Consider the following 23,978-nt stretch of genomic DNA (forward strand, 5'->3'; position numbering starts at 1 on the left):
TATCCCAGAGTTCGATGAAAAATGACTATAAAAAGCATGTGGACTCCAGAGATTGTGAAGAATCTGCAGCTTTAAATTACCTTTACAAGTGGCATTATTTTGTGGAGAACATTTTCATGAGTAATAAATCTCACAATGCACAAATCATTGGAAGTTTTGATACAGCACACTGGAATTGCTGGAGTCTATTCAAAATGGTAAAATAAAAGAAATTCACTGGATTATGAAAAGATCTTTTTTAATTTAAATTTTATTGTAAGGTGATGGACAGAGGGGTTACAGTTACATAAGTGAGATAATGACTACATTTCTTTTTGAATAGTGTTACCCCTTCCTCATTTTCTCCACTTCCTCCCACCCACCACCCTCCCACCAAGTTGCAACGTTCATTTCCAATCTAGTGTCTAGGCAGTATCACTGTTGAATTGTTTCACCCTTGGCTGACAATTTCCTCTTCCTCTCTTCAAATCACAGAAAGGTATACACAAGACAAAGGGTACAAAAATAAAGAACAGTGACAACAGAGAATAAACCAAATAAATAAAAGAGGAAATAAAAGAGATAGGAAAAAACTAAAAACAGTACAATAAATAATCCATTATTTCCATTTCTTGAAGTTCATTTCAATGAGCATCATTTTATATCCCCATCTGTACATAGCTATTGAGCCATTTTAATCCTGTCCTAAGAATATCCTCCTTTGCTCTCACTGTGTGAGGCTTAAAGAGCATGTGTAATTATTTGTCCTTTATAATTCATTGGATTAATTTATAGATTTATATTCTAGTTATTATAAATGAGGAAAACCATGCAGCTTATATTTCTTTGGGTCTGGCTTACTTCTCTACAACTTTTTACAAGTCTTTCCATTTCTTTATGAATGAGAAAATGTCATTCTTTCTGATGGCAGAATAGAATTCCATTGTATGTGTATGCTACCTTTTTTGATCCACTTATCCACTAAGCGGCATCAGGGCTGATACCATATCTTAGCGATTATTATTACTATAAGAAAACTGAAATATTCTTTTTCTGACAGTCCTGAGGCTAGAGTTCTACCACTTGAGCTATAGCACCACTTCTGGCATTTTCTGTGTATGTGATACCAAGAATTGAACCTGGTCTTCGTGTATGCGAGGCAAGCACTGTACCATTAAGCCAAACTCCCAGCCTCTCACATCTTTTTTTAAAATTTTTTGCCACACTAAATCTTCTTTGTTATTCTGATTACCAGTGAGAGAAGGTTTGTGTGTCTTCTAAAGAAGACTGCATCCATATGCTTTTGAAAAATTCTAATTTACAATATACTGAGTTCACATAGCACTTCATAATTTCTTTATCAAATCCTAAAGACTATATTAAAACATCTGTTTTTAAAATATCATGCTGACAGTAGAATGCTATACCCCCAGGGAATGTCTTTAATTTTGCATACAATTTGCATACTTATAAGTAAGTTACCATTGGTGATGGAATGAGGATATCAACTTCAAACAATGCAGGTGTCTTCCATGAATTCTTCTTATAACTGACATAGAGCAGAAAGCCATAGGTTATTTTTGGGAAGAAAATTTTCCTTACCACAAACATCCTTGATTCAGATTTCAGTCTCTCAAGTTGCTCTCCTCTGCCCTGGAAATTTCAAAGGTAGCTCAAGTTGCTTCAATAGTCAGAGGCAAAATGTCCTGAAACTCTGTGCAATAGCATTTGAAGTATAACATGTATGATATGTAATATAGCAACATATAAATACCTTGGGGATAATCAGATATGCAGAGTGAGGTAGTCTCTCATCTTCTCTTTGTATGCATGCAACTTTTATCAATCCACATAATCCAGTAAAATAGTGAGAAAGTACATCATGTATTCTTCAGTTAGTTAATTGTGTGCCTTTGAATATGAATTTGAAAAATAAAGCACTCACTCCAATGTCTACTTTGTAATCTCAATTAATGAAATAACAGTGGAACAGAATGGGAAATATGGCTTCATAGAGAGAAGTATCAGATCTCTTCAAATGCAATGGATTGCATTCATTACTACATTCTTCCCAAAGGTAGTCACTTGAATAGAGGAGGAACTAGCCCCTCCTTAATTTCCATGGCTGCCCACTGTCCATGTGTGAAGTTGGTAACAATGTAGAAGGTAACTCCTGTTTTCAAGGAACACAGGGAGATGTCTACTCTAAATCACCTTACATCAGCCATGAGACAGCACACAAATCCACAAAGAAAGTATTTGGAGGACAGGGTTAACAAAAGAATCTACAATCAGTCATTTATAATTTAGCAAAAATTTTAACCAGGAACTCATAAACCACAGACTGGAAGTAACCCTTCTAATCTATACTCAAGTTTTTGGCTAAATGCTTTCATACATTTAAAGGGAATGGGCTCATGGATTTTTTTACATTTTCCCAAGAAATCACACACACACACACACACACACACACACACACACACACACACACACAGAGTGCCTGGCAGCTAAGCCGGGTATAAGAAGGCAAAGTTACATAATGGCTATAGACAAAAAAAGAAAATATAGAATAAATGTTTTAAATGTTTTTGAAGCCATCAGATGAACTTTTATTTCCTCAAATTAGAATACTTTGACTGGTAGTTGAAAATTTGACAAAAGAAAGGAAGCCTACGAAATGTGTTGAATTAGAAGTCCATTAATAGCATGTGGCAATGAATTTTTGACCCAGAAAAATGACATTATAGGATGGTAAATCTATTTACATGTCTGTGTATTCTGTCTCTCTCAGTCTGTTTTTGGCTGGTCTAACCTCATGACTTAGAATAACCAGCAACTTGCCTGAAACTCAGTGTGGCTACACTCAGCAAGCTACATGTCTGTCACAGAATCAGGGTAGAAATGGAAGTAAAACATATTTATTAGCTTAACAAATCATGGGATATACTTGGAGCTTGAGGTATAATTTATGCAATATAACCAGAAAAAAAATAGAGGAGAGTGATCTGCCCAAAGTTTACGGTGTTTTTACCAGAAACAAAACAAAACAAAACCCTGGCCAACAATACTAGTTATCAAGACACAGTTGTTACAATAGCATCTAAACAACAAATGCAAGGACACATCTTGGTATACTGATGTGCATACCAGACAAACATCAGTTTCAAAAGGGAGAATCTTGGCATTGACTGTGTAATAATTGAAGAAAGCAGGTCAGCAGCGAAACAAGGAGGTTTCTAGATAGTAGTGACAAACCTTTACAGTTGGTTAAAACTGTGGTAGTTTCTGTCATATATAAACATTCTTTTACTGTCAGTCTGGCAACTGCAGGAATGGACATCAAACTAGAAATTTGAAAGAATTCTTTCTAATTCCTCTGTTTCAAAAACATCCTCTTTGACACAGGGGGCTGGGAATCTGATTTCATGGTAGAGTTTTTGCCTAGCATGCATGAAGCCCTGGGTTTGATTACTCAGTACCACATATGCAGAAAAAGCTAGAAGTGGCACTGTGGCTCAAGTGGTAGCCTTTAGCAAAAGAAGCTCAAGAGCAGTGCCCACTCACTGAGTTGAAGCCTCAGGACTAGTAGAAAGAAAAGTAAGAAAGAAAAATAACTCAAACTTTTTATTCTTGATAAATGCATGGTCTTTGCTCTAGAGAGAAAGTACCCTCATCTTCAATAACTATTGACCATATAGATCCTTATATCTTAAAGAAAATGTTTAGAACTGTTTCTCACTTTCTGATTGATTGATTGATTGATTGACTGATTTAGTATTTGTGATTCTGTGTTTGCCTCAGGGCCTAGTGTTTGCTAGGTGAGAGCTCTACAACTTGAGCCACACCTCTAGTCTGAACAGTCTGTTTCTCTATAAGAAGTCAAAATAGGAGAAAACCAAAGAAGATTGTCTCTCAATAATATCTGAATCGTTTCTTTCTATGTAACTTACTCAAAATGCATTATTATTGCTCTTTTATTAGTACTGATAATTGAATTCAAGGCTTTTCACTTGCTAGGGTGGCAGTGGCATCACTGTTCCAGTCCCTTTTTCCACTGGTTACCTTCAGAAAGTCTCACTTTACATTTGGGCTCACCTGGGCTGTGATCCTCCTATTTGTGTGTCCCTAAGTTTCTAGGAATGGCAAACTTGTGCCACTTTTCCCAGTCACTGCTTGTGATAGAGTCTCAAAAGCTTTTTTCCTGGGCTATCCTTTAACCTTGTTCCTCTGACCTCTACCTACCAAGGAGCTAATATTACAAACTTGAGCCCTAAAATTTATTTTTAATGGTCACAGCCACCATTTAACTCCCTAAGAGATTGGAGTTGAAAAAAAATAAGAGTAAGGTAGAAAGTAAGACAGGGTAGCTGGAATTATTAAAAACTCTTTGTACTTTTTTCTAAGATAAAAAAATGCCACTGTGAAATGTAAGTATCTCTAGAAAAATAAGCCTTTATAACCACTAGTAGCTTTTGAAACAGCTATTATAGCTACTGCTAGTATTGTGAATTTGTTAAATATTTTTCTGTCTACTGATTTATTGTGCTTGGATGACAACCCTGCATGACAGGAAGCATAATATACGTTATTCTACTGTTTTCTAGAGCTGGGTAAAATTGAGACAAAAAGAACCTAAGTAAGTCTTCTAAGGCCATACAGATGATGGTTAAATCATTTTTACTAAATAGTAACATTGTTAGCAATATAGCAAGAAAATTTGTCCCGTTACTATAATGAATATATATATCAATTAATATATTCATATAAATACAATAGATAAAGCTGTGTGTCATACACACTTTTGTGGGGTTTGGAGCTCTCATTACCACATAGCCCCACAACACTACAACATTTTCAAAAGACAGGCCTTTGAAACTGTTATTCTGGAGGATATTTCCCGATTGATGAGAATATGAATTATATCAGTTAAATTTTGCAACCACTTTATAAATTATTATTGGTGTAAACATTTATTAATTTTTATGAACTGCTTCAGGCATCTTCAATCACAGACACTCCCTTAGTAAAGCAACATCCAGCAATCTGCCAAAGTGAAATCCCACTACAAATGAAACTAATTCTGTTTTTATCATTTGAACTACTGTTTATTAATCACCTGATGAAACAGATTTATATTAAAAAAGAGTGTGTCCAAACCAGCTAGCAAATATATGCTTTAAAAGCAGATGAAAATTCTAAGGGGGTAATAACTTGCCTTTCCCGTATGTCTGAGACATAAACCTATCACAAAGAATCATAGTTTTGTGTTTTCTTTTTAAAATCTGTAACATGGTAGCAGATTGTCAAAAAGGGTTAAAGATGATGTCGACCATGTCTTCTTTCAGCTCTCAGGCATGTGGCAAAATGTATTATTTGGCATAATCGTGACACAGATCTGCATGTGTACGTCTTCAATAATTCATGTTGCAGCTTGTCTCACTGTGGGGACAGATGCCAGTGAAGCCAGTGACAGCCGATCATGCTGATCCTACACACAGCCACGTGGGTCCCACAGTGACTCTGAGCATTCTCTAGCATTCTGGAGCTGAGATAATGTGGGCCAGCAAGAGCTGGGTGTCGTTATTCATTGCATTAGTGTGTGGCAAGTACATATATATGCATAAATATGTGTGTTATGTATGTGCATATGTACGCTATATATAAAACAGCCTACTTGTATGTAATTTCTTAAAGACTGTATATTTCTTGTCATTTCAACTCCTTACATGGGGGAATATGACTTACCTTTTAGTGTTATACTTACTACATCATTGATACACATGCACACACACACACACACACAAACACATACACAAATACACGAACACATGCACACAAAAAAACTTTGCTGAAAAAAGTAGGCATTTATTTTTACTCATATAAATGTATGTCTCATAGGTCTTTTAATTTGATTAACCTTTCTTTACTAATTCATGACAATGAAACGTAATAAATTTTATCTATTCATAAAATATAAACATGTCATTTTGGTCATGATACTTTGTTTTTCCTCTTCTAACATTAGATGTTAATCAAAAACTATCTCAGTTCAGATATAAGGGCAGGAAAAATACACATTTGTCAGTAAATGTCTATGAACATTGTTAGAAAAGTCTATAGAATATTAAGGTATACAGAAGCATCTCTTCTACACAACTCATATATTAACCCTAAAGAAATTTTAAGATATGCAGGCCATATGAAATGTACATAGAGATAGATGTTAAAGTTACTGTTTATAGGTCAAAGTACTTGCTTCTATTTGTGAATAGAGAAATATGGAGGTAAAAAGAAAAATAAGAGAGAGAAGTATGGAGGTCTTAGTCCCAATGGCTTTAAAAGCCAAAGATTGTGCTAATCATATGAATATTCAACTGAACAAAACATTAACATTTATGGAATATATGAACTTCCATTTATGGAATATTTGTAGGCTCTTTTTTACTTCAACTCAGGGTTAAGGCTTTTTGGTTCATTTTTGAGTAATTTTATTTTTCTTAGTGACTTTGTGTTCTATAGAGGTAGTTATTGGTTTATAGCTAATAATTCCCCTTCCTCTAAAATCAATACATTGCAGAAAAAGGTGTTTGGTTTTTTTTTTTTATTGTCACAAGATTAGACTTTTTCGAGATCCACTCTTACTGAGTCAGGGAATCTCATCAGTGCTACCACACAAACTGTTGCCCAACACTGGGTACCATTTTTCTTTGGAGGTACATTTACATAAACATTTTTAATCACAGCTCCGTAAAGAGACATGGTATAATAATTCATGACTTTTAGGTAATATGTCATGTGAATCTTAACATATGGCATCTCACTCTACAATGGCAATCTCGGCTTCCAGAGGGAGCTGGAAAACGTCCAGTGAGATGAGAATAAGCCAAACTTGATAGAAAACCATATCGATGCTAATCCAGGTTTACACCTTTCATTCAGACTCAGAACTCTCTAGCAGATGGTTCAGTGTTGAAGCACTAATGTTAGCAAAATGTCAAAACTATTTTGCTAGACTCCCACCAATTGTTCATACAGAGGATTTTTTCAAGTACTTGATATCAAAATAGCATTAATGAATCACAGCACTCAGGTCTCTGATCACAATGCCGGGTTTTAGTTTCAATTTCCAAAGACAATCTGGCTTTGCTCCCTTGGAATGTAGCCAATCAGCATTTACAAAAGAAAATCACATTTTAGAAATTTCTTCCTTGCTTCTTTAGCCAACAAGGACCTATGCAAAGGAGACAAAGGAATGCAGAACCACTTGGCAGATTGTGCTGCTAGTGGATGCTATGTCAATTTAATCATCCAAACAAATGTCATGACAGAGAGAGAGAGAGAGAGAGAGAGAGAGAGAGAGAGAGAGAGAGAGAGAGAGAGAGAGAGGGGGGGGGGGGGGGAGGGAGGGAGGGAGGGAGAGAGAGGGAGAGAGAGAGAGGGAGAGAGAGAGAGGGAGAATGTGAGAGAGATAGATGCTAAACCAGTTATTATCCTAAAATTCACAGACACAGAGATAAGAATAAATTCATGTCATCGAGTAGACAAACTATCAGAACCTAAAGACAAATGTGGTTGTACGACTACACAAACAAGCTTTTCTTTGTGCATACACAAACACATTTGAATTTGCAAGGCACATAAAGGAATACATGAGTGAGATCTCCCACTTACTAGAATGTAGTGAGAGTTTCACAAGTTACAGAAGATCAGCACTCAATTTATAAAGCAAGAGTGAATAGACCTGAATCTAGATAAAAATCAATCCATTACCTAATGCCTTTTAGGATATTTTCTTTCATGTCATTCTTCTCTTATCTTGTGAAGTATGAGGAGTCTTGTTTTATAGACATTGAATTACAATAATTTTATCCTTGGTTTTCTTATAGCCATTTTGGAATTAGCCTTCCTGACTTCACATTTCATTCCTTTCCTTTTAAAATCAGATCTATTCTTTATTTCCATATATTTTTATTGTAATTAATAGAAGGGTTACATTATATTCACCAGATAGAAGGTGCATTACTTCACAAATATTGATACCCTTTCTTATGTCTTTGTCCCCATTTCCCTCTCCCCACTCCCGACCCTCATCTTGATTTTCCCCCTTCCCTATCCGATTTCAAATAAACATATATACAATATATCAGATAACAAGGAAAAATACTGTAACAATATGAGATAACCAAGGAACAGCAAAAAAGATGAGAGATAACAGTACATTAAGGATAATAATCACTCATTATATGGCTTTTGTTTCTATATTCTGGAGGTCCTTTCATTTACTGTCATACTATATGGCCTTATGTATCTAAGTTTTTCTCTATTATAAATCTCTGCTAGGAGAGCCCAAGGTTTCTACTGATTATGACAAATGAGGAAAACCATTGAGCCTATGTTCCTTTGAGTCTGGCTTACATCACTTAATTGTTTGAGATTACTGGGTACCAGGTCATAACAGCACATCTATGAGATGTGTAACATCAAATCAGGATAGTTAACACTTCTCAAAGTATTTTTGTTTTTGATTAATATATAATAATTATACATATGTGTGCAGCTTATAGGTCTGCTGATGTGTTATAGATTAGGATAGCTTTGCTGTTGTCTTTTTACAACGACATAGAATTAAAAATTTTAAAACATGTAAAAGGAAGACAACAATAGGTGGGCATTTTCAAGTAACATTCCTTCTCTCAAATGTTCTTTATGCAGGTCTACAGTAAATAATTCTTGACATACATGCTTCTCATTTCAAATTTCTTATAGTCACCAGTCAATCAACACTAACTCAGAAGGGCAGGAGTTTGGCCTATTGGTGGAGAGCTTGCCTAGTAGACATGAAGATCCGGATTCAATTCCTTGGTACCCCATACCCAGAAAAAAAGTAGTGCTGTGACTCAAGTGATAAAGCTGTAGCCGTGAGAAGACCCAAGGACAGTGTTCAGGCCCAGAGTTCAAGCACCAAGACTGGCAAAAAAAATTTAACTGATAAAATAGCAGTGAGAACTTTAGCACATCAGCTCATGCCCCACCAAAGCAAAGGAGGGAAAGTAGGCCACCATCAGATTCTCAATTTATCCTAGGTTTCAATGATAGTATTCTTAGGAGTAAGTCATCCATTTATATTTACTACCTAAGAGAGTCAGTTGGATAAAACTAAAGAATTATAAGTAAAAATTGATATGAGAGATTTGAGGAAGTAAAAGAAATTCATATTAGGTCAAGCCACTCAGAAATTCATCCAGCACAATAAACCTAATGAAGGATGTCACACACATGTCGTTGTATAAAGCATTGTTCAAACTATGTAACTATGTGGCTACTTATTGATTACTTAACCTATGTGACTACTTACTGAATACTCTCTGCCAAATCCCAATTTATGTCTTTTATGATTACCCATAATTTGATTTTCATATTTGTTCACTATCAATTGCATCACTGAAAACTGTCCATATTTCCTTACTGTTGTGACAAGAATACTTTGCTGAAGCTAAAAAAAAAGAAAAAAGAAAAACAACAAACAAGAATGAAACAAACTAAGAATAACACTATTCCACTTTTTAATTTAAAATATGTTGCAAAACAGCTTTCAGTTAAAAAAATTTTGACAGTGTATATTCAATTTTTCAACTAACAGATGCACGTACATAAAATTATATGATTGAAATTCAGCGTCAGGGGCTTTAGTCATTTACTTTGGGCAAATTCAAGACATCGGTTCATAATATTGCTCTTGAAATAACCTTATTTACTAATGCAAGACTGGAATGTCTATGAATTTATAATATGGAAGTGTTGGTAGAATTTTTAAATGCTAGTATGTGCGTATTTTAAGAAGGAAATTACTATGATTTGTTCTTAATGGAGTTTTTTTAAGAAATAAAATCATAAGAATATTAAACAAGGTAGAGCTATTTAGTGTGAAAAGAAACCAAGTCTTATGATGTCTATTTCAGAGTTTTTCGTTGTGAAGTACCAACAATTGATACTGTTTTTTACAAAGAAACATTATGACTATTAGCAACTATGTAATGTAAGAATATAAGAATATTTATAAGAGCTATTCATGAAATTTGTTTCACATTCTTATCTAAGTCTTAACAAATATGTAACCTTAATTAAAGCAATAAACAATTCTAATGAAGGCAATCCATTAGGAAAAATGGTTTCAAATTGTAAAGTCTACTTTAAAAATATTCTACCCAAGTTCCCATCCGTGTGTCATTCTGGGGATGTAAATGAGCTAAATCAGAAGCACACTGTCTCAGAAATTTTTTTTCATTATATGATATATAAGATATTTTCACAAAAGGAAGCAATGTGTTAATTTACATGGGGAGGCAAGCTCCCTAGAACAAGATGAGATAGTAACGAATCATTAGGTCTTGTTAGCAGTTAGTAAGTCACATTTAGTTCAGAACTTGTCTAAAAAAGGAACAAAAAACAAAAGATGGCTTAACATATCATCATTGTTAGATATTTGTTTCTAATCAAGACTTAAAAATCACTTGTAATGGTGAGGCTTTAAAACATTACTCTTCCACCCCATTCAACCCTATTTTCATATACATAAGTAATCTAAATGTTCAAAAAAAAGCTTTTATGAAGAAAATAAGCTCTAAGAAGTGATCACAGAAACTAAATGTGTACCAGTTTACTATGTTCAGTTATCATCCTGTAAATAACGGGCACATTAAAGTTGAAAGGCTCACTATCTCTTTACTATGGATTTGAGCTGTTCTGCCCACAGTTTCAAGGAGTGTTGGTCATTTTTCATGCAGAGATTGGGGATTGAATTGGCAAGTTAGCTGCCTGCATCAGTTTGGAACTCTTTCATTTGTGTAATGGCAATAATAGAATAGCATGGAAAAGGTATCTGTGTGCAGACAGGACCAAATGTATGTTTTTCAAGCTGGAGATCTGATATGATTGCGACAGTTGGAAAATGCAATCTTTCCCAAGGACACATAGGATATCTACAGATCTTAGACGTTAGTAATATAACTTAGTACATATCTCAAAGCATTCTCAAACACTTTAATTTTTCAAGAGCCAGAAATACCACATGTGTCATTTCTATAATTGTGGTCATCTCCAAATATAAGAGTTTGAGAGAATCAGGTTCCTTTGACTTGATGCTCTCTTATGTCTTTTCCTGCCAGTTTACTGATCTATAAAACAGAAGTGATCATAAGATTTACCTTCTAAGTGTGAATTATACACTAATTTAGTAAAGACTTCTACATAGCAACCGAGGTAGGCACTCGGTAAGTTATTATTATAAGATATGATGATTCCACCTAACCTAAAAGGCTTGGTTTTGCAAATAAGTCAGCTTAACTAGGATTCCAGCATTCTGGCTAGTATCAGGATTTCTTATTATTTTTAAAGATTCATTGACCTTAAAGGGTATGTATTTTCCCTCCAAACAAGACAGGATTGTTTACAAATGCTGTTACCTATGCAAAATATATTTTACCCTTAGCCTCTGAACCTTTTGTTCAAAGTAGAGCTTTATAAGAAACAATGGCTTTATGATAAGACATTTTCCCTCACTAGGGAAGGTGGTTTTGAATATTCAGTAGGGCTTCAGGCTAGTGATTTGGTGGTTAGGTTCTTGTCTTCCACAAAGCCCTTGACAAAGGTCACAAACTATTTGCTCATTCCTTTTATTAAAATAAAGATAGAAAGCACTGATGAAAGCTCTGCCCAGCAGCTAACTTCATCATCTGTAGCAGTTTCAACATATGCTTGAGAGATAATGAAAAATATAGTATTAAATACACTGGCAGATTGAATCTTGTTTCAGGGTAAATATAGTAAGTCATTTTTTTCCCTCCTCATTTCCTCCAAACCCGTTTAGCATTAGACTGTTAATATCATCACGGATACATGACAAAACCATTGCATAATATACTGCATTTCAGACCAGCCCCCACATAAAAGTGAGCAACAGAACGCTATGAACATTAATCCAGCATTCAAAATAATGAAGTGCTCCAAGCCAACCCTCTTCAAAAGCCTTCCACTTGTATCATTTTGTAGGAACAAATGGTTTTATAAATCTGACATGCTTTTCCAATCTGATTTAATAATATGAAAAACTCATTTGTCTAAGCTACGGTCAATGTTAAAAGTTTTTGAAGATCTATTTTGTCAACAAAAAGAAATTCGTCTTACGTGAATTTTAGGATGTAATTATTTCAAAAAGGCATTTTGAGATGATTTTTATTGATAATGTTGATCTCCAAGAAGTAGAAATACACAGAATGACTTTGAGTAGCAATATTTTGTCTGGTATGTGTAAATGTGTAGCTATTCAAAGACTATATATAACAAACATATAATTTCCATTTCCATGGATGAAAAGCATTTAGCCATTAACCTGAAAGAAAAATCAGAAATATTAATAATATTTGAATAAATGTTTATATTGATAAATATATCACCAGTAATTTTGTTCCCAACCAATGATCACACTGCTATATGTTTACATGCTGCCTCTCAACTGGTTTGTTGCATTGGACAAGCAGTTTAATTTTTACCCTAAATCCTTCCACCTGGGCCTTTGCCATCACCTTTCCTTATCAGAAGTGATGAGAGGAAAAGCTGGTAGGTCTCCTTTACACAAGTAATGAATGGCTCAGCTGCAGTCATTATTTCAGGGTCTCATTAAAATGCAATTGCAGATGCTGTGCATTACTTTCTTCTTTTCTTACCTTCCTTCCTTCTTTTCTTACCTTCCTTCCTTCTTTTCTTTCTTCCTTCCTTCCTTCCTTCCTTTCTTTCTTTCTTCCTTCCTTCCTTCTTGCCTTCTTTCCTTCCTTCCTCTCTTTCTTTCTTCCTTGCTTCTTTCCTTCCTTCCTTCCTTTTTCCCTTCTTATTTTCTATTGCTTAATGATACAAGCAACTGCAAGGAACACATATGTTTACTTGCCATCTTTCTACAAAGACCACAAAGAACCTAACCCTGAAGCAAGCATGGGTGTGTACAGTACTTAGTGTTGTTTGTTTATAGTGGTTACAAAAGAAACAATAAAAAAGAGCAACAACTAAATCACTGATTATGAAATATTACCTAAGTTTTAATGCTTTCTTTCCTTTTCTTTTGTTTTTTTTTTTGCCAGTCCTGAGACTTGAACTCAGGGCAATGTCCTTGGGCTTTCTCAAGGCTAGAAGTCTACCACTTGAGCCACAGCACTACTTCCAGCTTTTTCTACACATGTGGAACCCAGGAATCAAACCCAGGTCTTTGCACATGCTAGACAAGCTCTCTACCACTAGGCCAAACTCCCAGACTCCTCTCTTTTCTTTAAAGCTTTAAGTTTATCACATGTATACATCTAGCCCAAATCTGCCTCCAGTCTTTCTTAAAAGAATCTTTGTTTTTTTTGCTCATCTTATTTGCAGATTTATTATATGTGGTTTTTTTGAATATCCTTTTTCATATTTTTTCATGTTTTTATTGTAATTAAAAGAAGGGTTACGGGCCGGGAGTTTGGCCTAGTGGTTAAAGTGCTTGCCTAGCATGCATGAAGACCCGGGTTCGATTCCTCGGTACCACATACATAGAAAAAAGCTGGAAGTGGTGCTGAGGCTCAAGTGGTAGAGCTCTAGCCTTGAGAAAGTCCAAGGACAGTGCTCAGGCCCTGAGCTCAAGCCCAGGACTGGCAAAAAAAAAAAAAAAAAAAGAAGGGTTACATGATATTTGCCAGATAGAAGGTAATTAATAGAAGGGTTACATTATATCCACCAGATAGAAGGTACATTACTTCACAAATATTGATACCCTTTCTCATGTCATGGTCCCCGTTTCCCTTTCTCTCTCCCCTGGCTCATCTTGATTTCCCACCTTCCCTAACCTATTTCAAATAACCAATCAAGTATATATAAAATACATCAGATAATAAGGTGAAATTATTGTAACAATATGAGATAACCAAGGGACAGGAAAAGAGATGAAAGATAACACAGTACTTAAGGACAATAATCATTCATTATATAGCTTTTGTTTCTATATCTTAAAAGAATATTTCTGTTATTCCTATTTGTCTTTGAACTGTGCATGGTATACAAATTGAAATATACACATGTGCATATATAACATACAATAAAGATGTAAGGCTTAATAAGAAACTCCTGTCAACCTATCATTCAATTTAAGACAAATATTTTAAATTGACATCTCCTGTTTGAAAAATGGTTTATCATGTTCAGTACAAAATATTTGTTGTAGTGGTATTTCTTCTTGTGTTTCCAGTATCTTGCTACTAATTTGCTTTATTTGCATTATATTCAGAAAATATAAATTTAAAATCTTGAATATTCTTAAATTTATTGACTTATTTTGTGGCCCTGAAGATGGTCTACTTTGGGGATGAGCTTTTGTGTACTTCCTCATTTTGAGCAAATTCTTCTGTAAATTACAAGTATTCTTTATCTTTGTAAGCTTCGATCCACAATCTCCTGTCTGTTATTAAGGCAAGATACTTCAGTTTCCACTTAGTATTGTTTTTTTTCAGTTTATGAGTACAATGTACCTTGATCCATGTTACCTCTTTAATCATTTCAATATATTTTTATTGTAATTAATAGAAGGGTGTCATTATATTCGCCAGATAGATGGTGCATTAATTCACATACATTGATACCCTTTCTCATGTCTTGGTCCCCATTTCCCTCCCCCTACCCCCATCCCTCATCTTGTTTTCCCCCCTTCCCTATCCAATTTCAAATAACCAAATACAAATATATCCAATATATCAGATAACAAAGTGAGATACTGTAACAATATGAGATAACCAAGGGACAGCAAAAGAGATGAGAGATAACATAGTACATTAAGGACAACAATCACTCATTATATGGCTTTTGTTTCTATATCCTAGAGGTCCTTTCATTTAGCGTCATCCTATATGGCCTTATGTATCTAAGTTTTGCCCTATTATAAACCTCTGCAAGGAGAGCCCAACTTAATATGATTTATTCCAAATCTTTCCATTTCCTTACAAATGGGGAGATGTCTTTATTTCTGATGGCAGCATAGAATTCCATTGTGTATAAATACCACATCTTGTTGATTCATTCATCAACTGAGGGGCATTTGGGTTGGTTCCATATCTTCGCTATGGTAAATAATGCTGCAATGAACATCGTTGTGCTAGGGATTTAGTATTTCCTTGTTTCTGGATGATTGGGTAAATGCCAAGTTCCACTTAGCATTGTTGATTTCATTGATGTCAGTCTTGTTTCATGTATTTGGAATTACTGAGTATTTAAAAAAACCAGTATTACTCTGTCATACTGGTCAATTGACACTTTATTATGAAATGACCCTAGCTTCCCCTGATACATTTTGATTACTGATAGATCATGTCTCTACATATTTTAAGTTTTGTACAGTGTGTCTTGGGTTTTCTAAGTAAATTGTCTTCATGTCCATTTTTAAATCAAGTTCCTAATGACATATGAATTGGAATTTCATTAAAATCTTAAATCATTTTGTAAAGACAGGGACAAAAACCTAATAAAAATTGTCTACTCCGAACTGGAACTCATAGACGCTGGCAAAAACGTCCTGAACAGAGTTCCAGGGTCACAACAGATTGGAGAGAGACTTGACAAACGGGACTACATAAAAATAAAAAGTTTCTGCACAGATAAAAATATAGCTACTGAAGTAGAAAGACAGCCAATCAACTGGGAAAAGATATTTACCAATAATATATTAGACAAATGCCTAATATCCAGTATCTACAGGGAACTCAAGAAACTAATTCCCCCACCCAAACCCAACAAACCAATCACTAAATGGGCAAGGGAACTAAAGAGACTTATCAAAAGAAGAGGTTAAAATGGCAGAAAAACATATGAGAAATTGCACATCATCCATGGTCATAAAGGAGATGCAAATAAAAACAACCCTAAGATTCCACCTTACCCAATTAGAATGGCCAATATTCTGAACTCAGACAACGACCAATGCTGGCGGGGTTGTGGAGAAAGAGGAACACTCTACACTGGTGGGAATGTAAACTAGTTCAGTCACTCTGGAAGGTGGTTTGGAAGTTTCTTTAAAAACTAAAAACAGGGGCCAGGAGTTTGGCCTAGTGGTAGAGTGCTTGCCTAGCATGCACGAAGACCCAGGTTCAATTCCTCAGTACCACATACATAGAAAAAAGCCAGAAATGGTGCTGAGGCTCAAGTGATAGAGCTCTAACCTTGAGAAAGTCCAAGGACAGTGATCAGGCCCTGAGCTCAAGCCCATGAGTGGCAAAAAAAAAACAAAAAAAACCTAAAAACAGACCTTCCCACATCCTACCATATCCTGAGCATCATAACCCAGGATATGATAAGGACACTTGTTTGCCATGTTCATCATGAATGGATACAAAAAATGGGATACACACACACACACACACACACACACACACACACACACACACACACACACACAAAATGGAATGGAATTCTACATAGCCAACAGATAAGATAAAATAATGGCATTCACTGGGGAAGTGGATGAAGCTAGAGCAAATCATGTTGCCTGAGATAAGTCAAGACCAAAGGAACAAAAGGAGCATGGTATCCTTAATATGTAGATATTAGATCTAAACAGTACAAGAGTGATGACTCAATATTTGGATACCCAAGGTTGTGGACATGGTCTTGGTGATATAAACATAACTACATAGACATAAAAATCCATAATAGGCTCTATATAGGATAATGTTTTATTACATAGATTAATATGTATCTATGACATACAAAGACTCACCTTAATTGTAATTATGTTCTAAAAATCTATATGCCAGTGATTATATATAGAAATTCCCTTCTTGAATACTTCTGTCTACTCCAGATGTATAGTAAACATCAGAATAGCCAATGGAGTAGTAAAGATTTTATTGTAAAATCAGAATAAATGAAGGTACATATTATGAACTTTTACTCAACATTTTATTAGAGGACATATCCAACTCATGAAATATAATATATGACAATAGAAAATAAAAGGACAGAAGGAAAAAAGATCTATTAGATGATACAATTTATGAGTTAGTTTATGTATGACTAAGTATGATATTAATATACAAAACTTGTAACAATCAACTACTAAAATTATAATATGGACATGTAATTATTAATAAAAAGAAAGCAACTAGGAATAAGTCTAAGAAGTTATAAATAATAATTTTAAAAGAAAATTATTAAAATAAATATACAAATATAAATTCTAGTCATTAGTGAGAATTAGTTGCTTTGTTTTGTTTTGGACAGTTGCTGGGGTTTGAACTCAGGCTCCTTCCCTTCATCCACATCCTCACACACACAAAACCATGTCTGCACATAGACACAATACTATTATTGGAGTTTCTACCCTCATCTATATGGCTTTAGTTACTTTTCAGATAAAAACCATCTAAGCCTAGGTCTTAAAGCTATTTTCCATTAATATTTTAATATGTACTTCCTAAGTAGTTGAGTTAAGATGTCAATTATTAAAACCTGTGTTATCCTTTAGCCCTCTACTGAATCTACTCAACTCTACTGCATCATGCCAAAGTAGACCTAGTCAATTATAAGTTAACAAGTATATAAGATTGCTCTATTAAGCCTTCTAGTACACTCCTCACCAAATTCCCAAGCATATCTGAATGGTAGGTATATGTGATAAATCTGCTCTGAGTTTAGAAAAATTCAGGATATAAAAAATAAATTCAGAAATATTTATTAATTTCTGGGTTGTATGTGTGGGGGAAGTGGGAGGGAGGAAGAGAGAGAGAAAGAGAGAGAGAGAGAGAGAGAGAGAGAGAGAGAGAGAGAGAGAGAGAGAGAGAGAGAGAGAGAGAGAGACACTTTATAGACCAGGCTAGCCTTAAATTTGACATCACCCTTCCTCAATTTTTTTAAAGTGTGGGAATTATAAGCCTATGTCATTATACTCAGCAGAAAAATTCATTTTTAAACCAAGATTTCTTTTTTTGTACCTGGTGTATTGTATATACATTTATTTGAATTAGGGAAGAGAAGGAGAAAAACATGCATTGTGGAATGATTTAAATGACTAGTTCCTGAAGATGAGACAGGTTCTCCATTGGTAGGCAACAAGAAAATAAAAAATAGAACTACATAGAACCTAAACCTAAAAGTAACTTGAATGTGCAGGTTAAAAACCCCGGGCTTCCGACATCTCTGGCCATAAATGAAATGCAAATCAAAACAACTCTAAGATTCCCTCTCACTCCAGTTAGAATGGCCATGATCAAGAAATCTAATAACAACAGATGCTGGCGAGGATATGGCCAGGAGGGATCACTACTACACTGTTGGTGGGAGTGCAAACTCGTTCAACCACTATGGAAAGCAGTATGGCAGTTCCTCAAAAGACTAAACATAGAGCTCCCCTATGACCCAGCAATTCCACTACTTGGCATTTACCCAATTGTCCAGAAACAAGGACATACTAGCTCCAGTAGCACAACGTTGTTCATTGCAGCACTATTTACCATAGCAAAGATATGGAACCAACCCAGATGTCCTTCAGGTGATGAGTGGATCAACAAGATGTGGTATTTGTACACAATGGAATTCTATGCTGCTGTCAGAAGGAATGACATTGTCCCATTTTTAAGGAAATGGAAAGACTTAGAAAAAATCATATTAAGTGAAGTAAGCCAGACTCAAAGGAACATAGGCTCAATGGTTTCCCTCATTTGTCATAATCAGTAGAAACCTTGGGCTCTCATAGCAGAGATTTGCAATAGAGCAAAACCTAGATACATAAGGCCATATAGTATGACGCTAAATGAAAGGACCTCTAGGATATAGAAACAAAAGCCATATAATGAGTGATTGTTGTCCTTAATGTACTATGTTATCTCTCATCTCTTTTGCTGTCCCTTGGGTATCTCATATTGTTACAGTATCTCACTTTGTTATCTGATATATTGGATATATTTGTATTTGGTTATTTGAAATTGGATAGGGAAGGGGGGAAAACAAGATGAGGGATGAGGGTGGGGGGAGGGAAATGGGGACCAAGACATGAGAAAGGGTATCAATGTATGTGAATTAATGCACCATCTATCTGGCGAATATAATGACACCCTTCTATTAATTACAATAAAATGCACATTTTTTTGGTCATGGGACTTGAACTCAGGGCCTGGGCACTGTCCCTAAACACTTCAGCTCAAGGCTAGTACTTCACCACATTGAGCCACAGCACCACTTCCAGTTTTCTGGGGGTGAATTGGAGATAGGAGTCTCATGGACTTTGTGCCTGAGGTAGCTTATGAACCATGATCCTCAGATATGTCTCCTGAGTAAACAGGATTACAACCATGAGCCACTGGTATCCTGCTAAAAATGCACAATTCTTAACCCAAGAACAAACAGAAATGAAAAATATTTCATATGTCTTTAGGGAAATAAAAACTAGTAGCTCATGCCTGTAATCCTAATCTACTCAGGAGGCTGAGATCTGAGGATCTCTGTTCAAAGCCAGCCAAGGCAGGCTAAGAATCCATGAGATTCTTATCTCCAATAATCTACTCAGAAAAAAGCCAGAAGTGGCAGTGTGGGTCAAGTGGTAGAGCCCTAGCCTTGAGCACAGAGAGGTTCAGAAACAAGAGCCCAAACCCTGAATTCAAACCCCAGGACCAGAAAAATTAAAAAAAAAAAAAACCACTATCTCTGGGAAAGTAAGATATGTAAGAGAGTTATAAAAGTTACTTTAAAAGGATTTCTTAGCTCAGAGTACATGAAGGTTTATTTTTATAATTTTTTAAACCCTTTATATGGCAAGTGTATTTCATCCATTAAAAAAGACCCTAGATTTTTGAAAATTAATATCTTGTCTTCCTACATTATACAATGAATAATAAGTTCATCAAGTGGAAAAAATTATATAAGGCTCTGTAAGTGCATTTGACTACAGCAACCGCAGAATCAGCCATGGAAGTAGTCATCTCTTTATTCTAATTAGGGATGGCAGTTGAGGCAGATGAGCAAAGTGAGGCAGAACACTGGTGACCTAAGTGTCATCTTTCTTCTTGTGAGTTAGATGCTCTGCATGTTCAATCTGGGCTGTGTTGGGAATGTGAGGCCTAAAGAAACATTCAAGAACTCCTGACATTGACAGAGAAAGACACAGGCAGAAAATTGCAAAAGAGGACACATTTAAATTTTTAAATTGCATTCCTTGAAATAATTACAAAGTGAATTGCAAACTAGTGCTTAACTGGCCATATGATCATGAGTGAATTATTTATATAGTCAAAATATGTAGCCTACCTTCAAATGTGTAGCTATTTTGCTTACATATCTTGAATCACATATTGGGTTCCTCTGGAGTTATGGAATTTAACTTAGTGAGAGCTCTGTAAACTCCATCAAACATAAATTCCTTTCCATATTTATTTTTGAGGGTTTTTTTGCCTTGCTTTCTTTTTCTTTTTTCTCTGTAACCAAGTCTTACTACATTGCAAAGACTGATCTTGGGTGGACTACGTAGCCACTGGCTGGCCCCAAACTTGATCACACTGTCTCATTCTCCTAAGGTTTGGGGTTACAGATGTTCATCGCCAGAAAACTTCTTTATGAACTTGAAAATCCATTTGTTTCTGTATTTTATATTAATCCTCTACTAGTTCAACTATTCAAATTTCAGTTTGGAAAGGGGTAATAAAACAATCTGGCTCAAAACCATGACAAGAAAACACTTTGCCTTAAGACTTTGGGTAAGTCATCTCTGTGTCTTACATTCTCAGCATTTATAACAAAATCAATGTTAACTTTGTTTTCCCAAAGGTTAATTACCATAACTTGCTAGCAAGGAACAGTACATATATACAAATTACTAGATATTTCTAAACACTTTATGGTTTGCCAATAACTTCTAATCAATAGCTAAGGGAAATGAGCACAAACAAGGATGTAAATTGTACAGCTGAGAAAGAATAGTATCACACTGAACTCAATTAAGATGTGTAAGAATATATATTAACTAAAAATAGAATTGAGGTATTTGAAGAGGAATTATTGTTAATATTGAAAAAGAAAGCACCAAATTCCTCATTTAGTATAGAACTCTTTATGACAATTTGCTATACAATTAGAGGAAATTAATTTCCTTTATTAAATTCCAACTTAATACTAAAATAGAACATCATCCATCTCCATTTTGATTCCTACTAGTTCACCCCAATGAAAGTAAAATTTATCTGAGCTAGATTAGTATTCACAGACTTTTAGAACCAGGAAATATCCATGACACCATGTGGTTCTATCCAACAATATTTGGTATAGTTGTTAGATCAAATTTCTTTTGGAATAAAACATTTTAAAGTATCTGAGTTGTCCCCTTAGTTAATCATTGAAAAATGTTTATTAACTTCCTGCATTCGAGAAATAATACATTTTTAAGCAACTGAATTTGGCATTCAAACCTCAAATAATTAAATCAACTTTCAAAATGACAAGACTATGCAGAACAGAAATTATAAAGGAACAACATTTAAAGATGTTAGCAATCAATTGTATACCAGGAAACCAAAAGCAATTTAAGTGGGAGCTTGGCATGCTAGTGACTCTAAAATCCTATGACTAATTTCTCAATTGGATTTATTTCTCTCTACTTCCTACTTTGATCATATCCCATGTGTCAAGGGGACTATACAATAAAATATATCTGTGAGAAAAGAAAATGCCAGTCTCATAACTGATAATGAATGCCATGCAAGATTTAAATGGAAGTGTGAAATAAATTCGTTTTCTTCTCTGATGTCTTTTCAGGAGCCAGGAGTTGGTGTTCTTTGCCTTTTTTTGCCATCCCAGTGCTATCTTCCTTACTGTTTGGAAACCCAATCATAATTTCTGATTTTTAATCACTGTATGCCTTTACTTTGTCCAACAATTTTATTTTTTATCAAGTGTATCTATCAATCACCAACTTCAGCACTTCAGAATGGCTTCTTACACAAACCACACCAGCTAATTATCCTTAACATGAATTTCTTATGCAATACACTGGATCGTTCACAAAACAAAGTAGTAGAGTGCAGTGCTGATGGCTCATGTCTGTATTCCTAGCTATTCAGGAAATTGGTATCTGAGGGTCACAGTTTGAAGACAGCTCCAAGTAGGAATATTCTGTGGGAAACTCCAGTAAACCACCAAAAGCAAAACAAAAACAGAAGTGGAGCTATGGCTCAAGTGGTGGAGTGACACCATTTTGCCAAAATGCTGGCATCCAGGGCATGAGTTCAAATCCCAGTATACACATACACACACAGTAACAGTTATTATTCAACCCCTACGAAAGGAGAGATCCCATCATACCCCTTTCCTCAACTTCCACAGTTCAGTTTTCATTTATGTCCACTGAGTATGATAGTTGTATCTGCTGACCTGTATTTGCTCTTTCCATTCATCTGTACTCATCCATGTAGTCTCCAAATCGCCCAGTCAAGACATGATTCAGCTTCTTGGTATTCAACCAACAAGCCATCCAGCATTGTTTCTTCATGTCCTATACCTCTTTAGTGACCTCAGCTAATCTCTGTCATCACTGCCTCTTCATTCTGGCCCTTCACACCCACATGTATTTCCAAACAATGAAGTTTGTGAGCTTTCACACCAATTGTTGCTCTCAGAGCACTGTCAGTGACTTCCATGTCTACAAACATTTATAGTGAGCAAAAAGCAGAGAAAAGTATCACTGCTGTAAGTTGCCCCCAAGGATGGCTTCCTCTCTTCCTTCCTGCAGTTTCCTGGCCCTCTCGATTATCACAGCCTTAATCTCCCTGGAAGCCAGTTAACGGTGGGCTCTGAGAAACTGTTTATGGTTGGACAGTAGAAAACTGTCTTCCCAAGGCATAAAAGAGAAATTGAGAGTTGGATTACCAAATTATATTCAATTTACTTCTTTTAGATAATTAAAATGATCTGCAAAACTCTCCGTGGACTAAATGTTGTGGCACGTGCTAGGGAAGATAGCTGATCAGTGAAAATATTAAGAATGATAAGTATCACAGCAGAAGTTGCATCATGTATTCTCATTATATGCTTTAGGCAACAATAATCATTGCACAAAACTAGGTAGTACAATCATACAATTTCATAAAGAAAGAATTTATTTTGCTTACCTTAATTATACTTCCAAATACATAATTTATTCTGTGAGCATTCACTTAAGACATACCATGAAGTATGTAATTTCATAGGGTTGAGAAATACTATTTTCATAAAACAAAATCGTGTCTTCAAGATACCGAAAAGGATTAAGATTAAGCCTGAGTCAGGTACTTATTTCTGCAATCCTACCTACTCAGGAGACTAAATTCTGAAGATTGATATTCAAAGCCAGCCCAGGGAGACAAATCTAAGTGACTCTTCACGTAATTAGCAAAATGCCAGAAGTAGAGGTATGGCTCAAGTGATGAGTGTCAGCTGTGAGCAAAAAAAGCTAAAAAAGAGTGCAAGGCCCTGGGTTCAAGGTCCCAGTTCTAACAAAAACAAATAACTATAAATAAATAAAAACATGCATATGACAAAGGTATGTGAATGCAGCACAAGTCAGAAGGTTAATTCATTTTTCAGGTCAGCGGAAGCTTCACATAAAGGGTGACATTTGAGTCAAATCTGTAGAAATGGTAACCAACACAAACACTCCTTTAAACCTGTCTCCATATACAGCAGTGATTATTAGCATATCTTCAGCTGGTGTCTGATTGTACTGTTGGATCAAAAGTAATACTGAATCTCGGGCTGGGAGTTTGGCCTAGTGGTAGAGTGCTTGCCTAGCATGCACAAAGACCCGGGTTCAATTCCTCGGTAACACATATATTGAAAAAAGCCAGAAGTGGTGCTGAGGCTCAAGTGGTAGAGCTCTAGCCTTGAGAAAGTCCAAGGACAGTTCTCAGGCCCTGAGCTCAAGCCCAGGACTGGCAAAAAAAATAAATAAATAAAATACTGAATCATTTAGAGAAAAG

General features: G+C 35.4%; 1 long non-coding RNA gene across 1 annotated transcript; it reads right to left on the reverse strand.

Moving 5' to 3' along the window:
- Nucleotides 1–376: 376 nt before the first annotated feature.
- Nucleotides 377–22,511, reverse strand: LOC150055553 (uncharacterized). The gene is made up of 4 exons (XR_016537444.1): nt 22,396–22,511; nt 1,754–1,890; nt 1,462–1,528; nt 377–461 (listed from the first exon to the last, which is right to left on the reverse strand). It is a non-coding gene; the product is annotated as an uncharacterized LOC150055553 (long non-coding RNA).
- Between the last annotated feature and the right edge of the window lie 1,467 nt (nt 22,512–23,978).

The sequence above is a fragment of the Megascapheus bottae genome, chromosome 13, assembly GCF_031878675.1.
Source record: "Megascapheus bottae isolate mThoBot1 chromosome 13, mThoBot2.hap1, whole genome shotgun sequence".
NCBI lineage: Eukaryota > Metazoa > Chordata > Mammalia > Rodentia > Geomyidae > Megascapheus > Megascapheus bottae.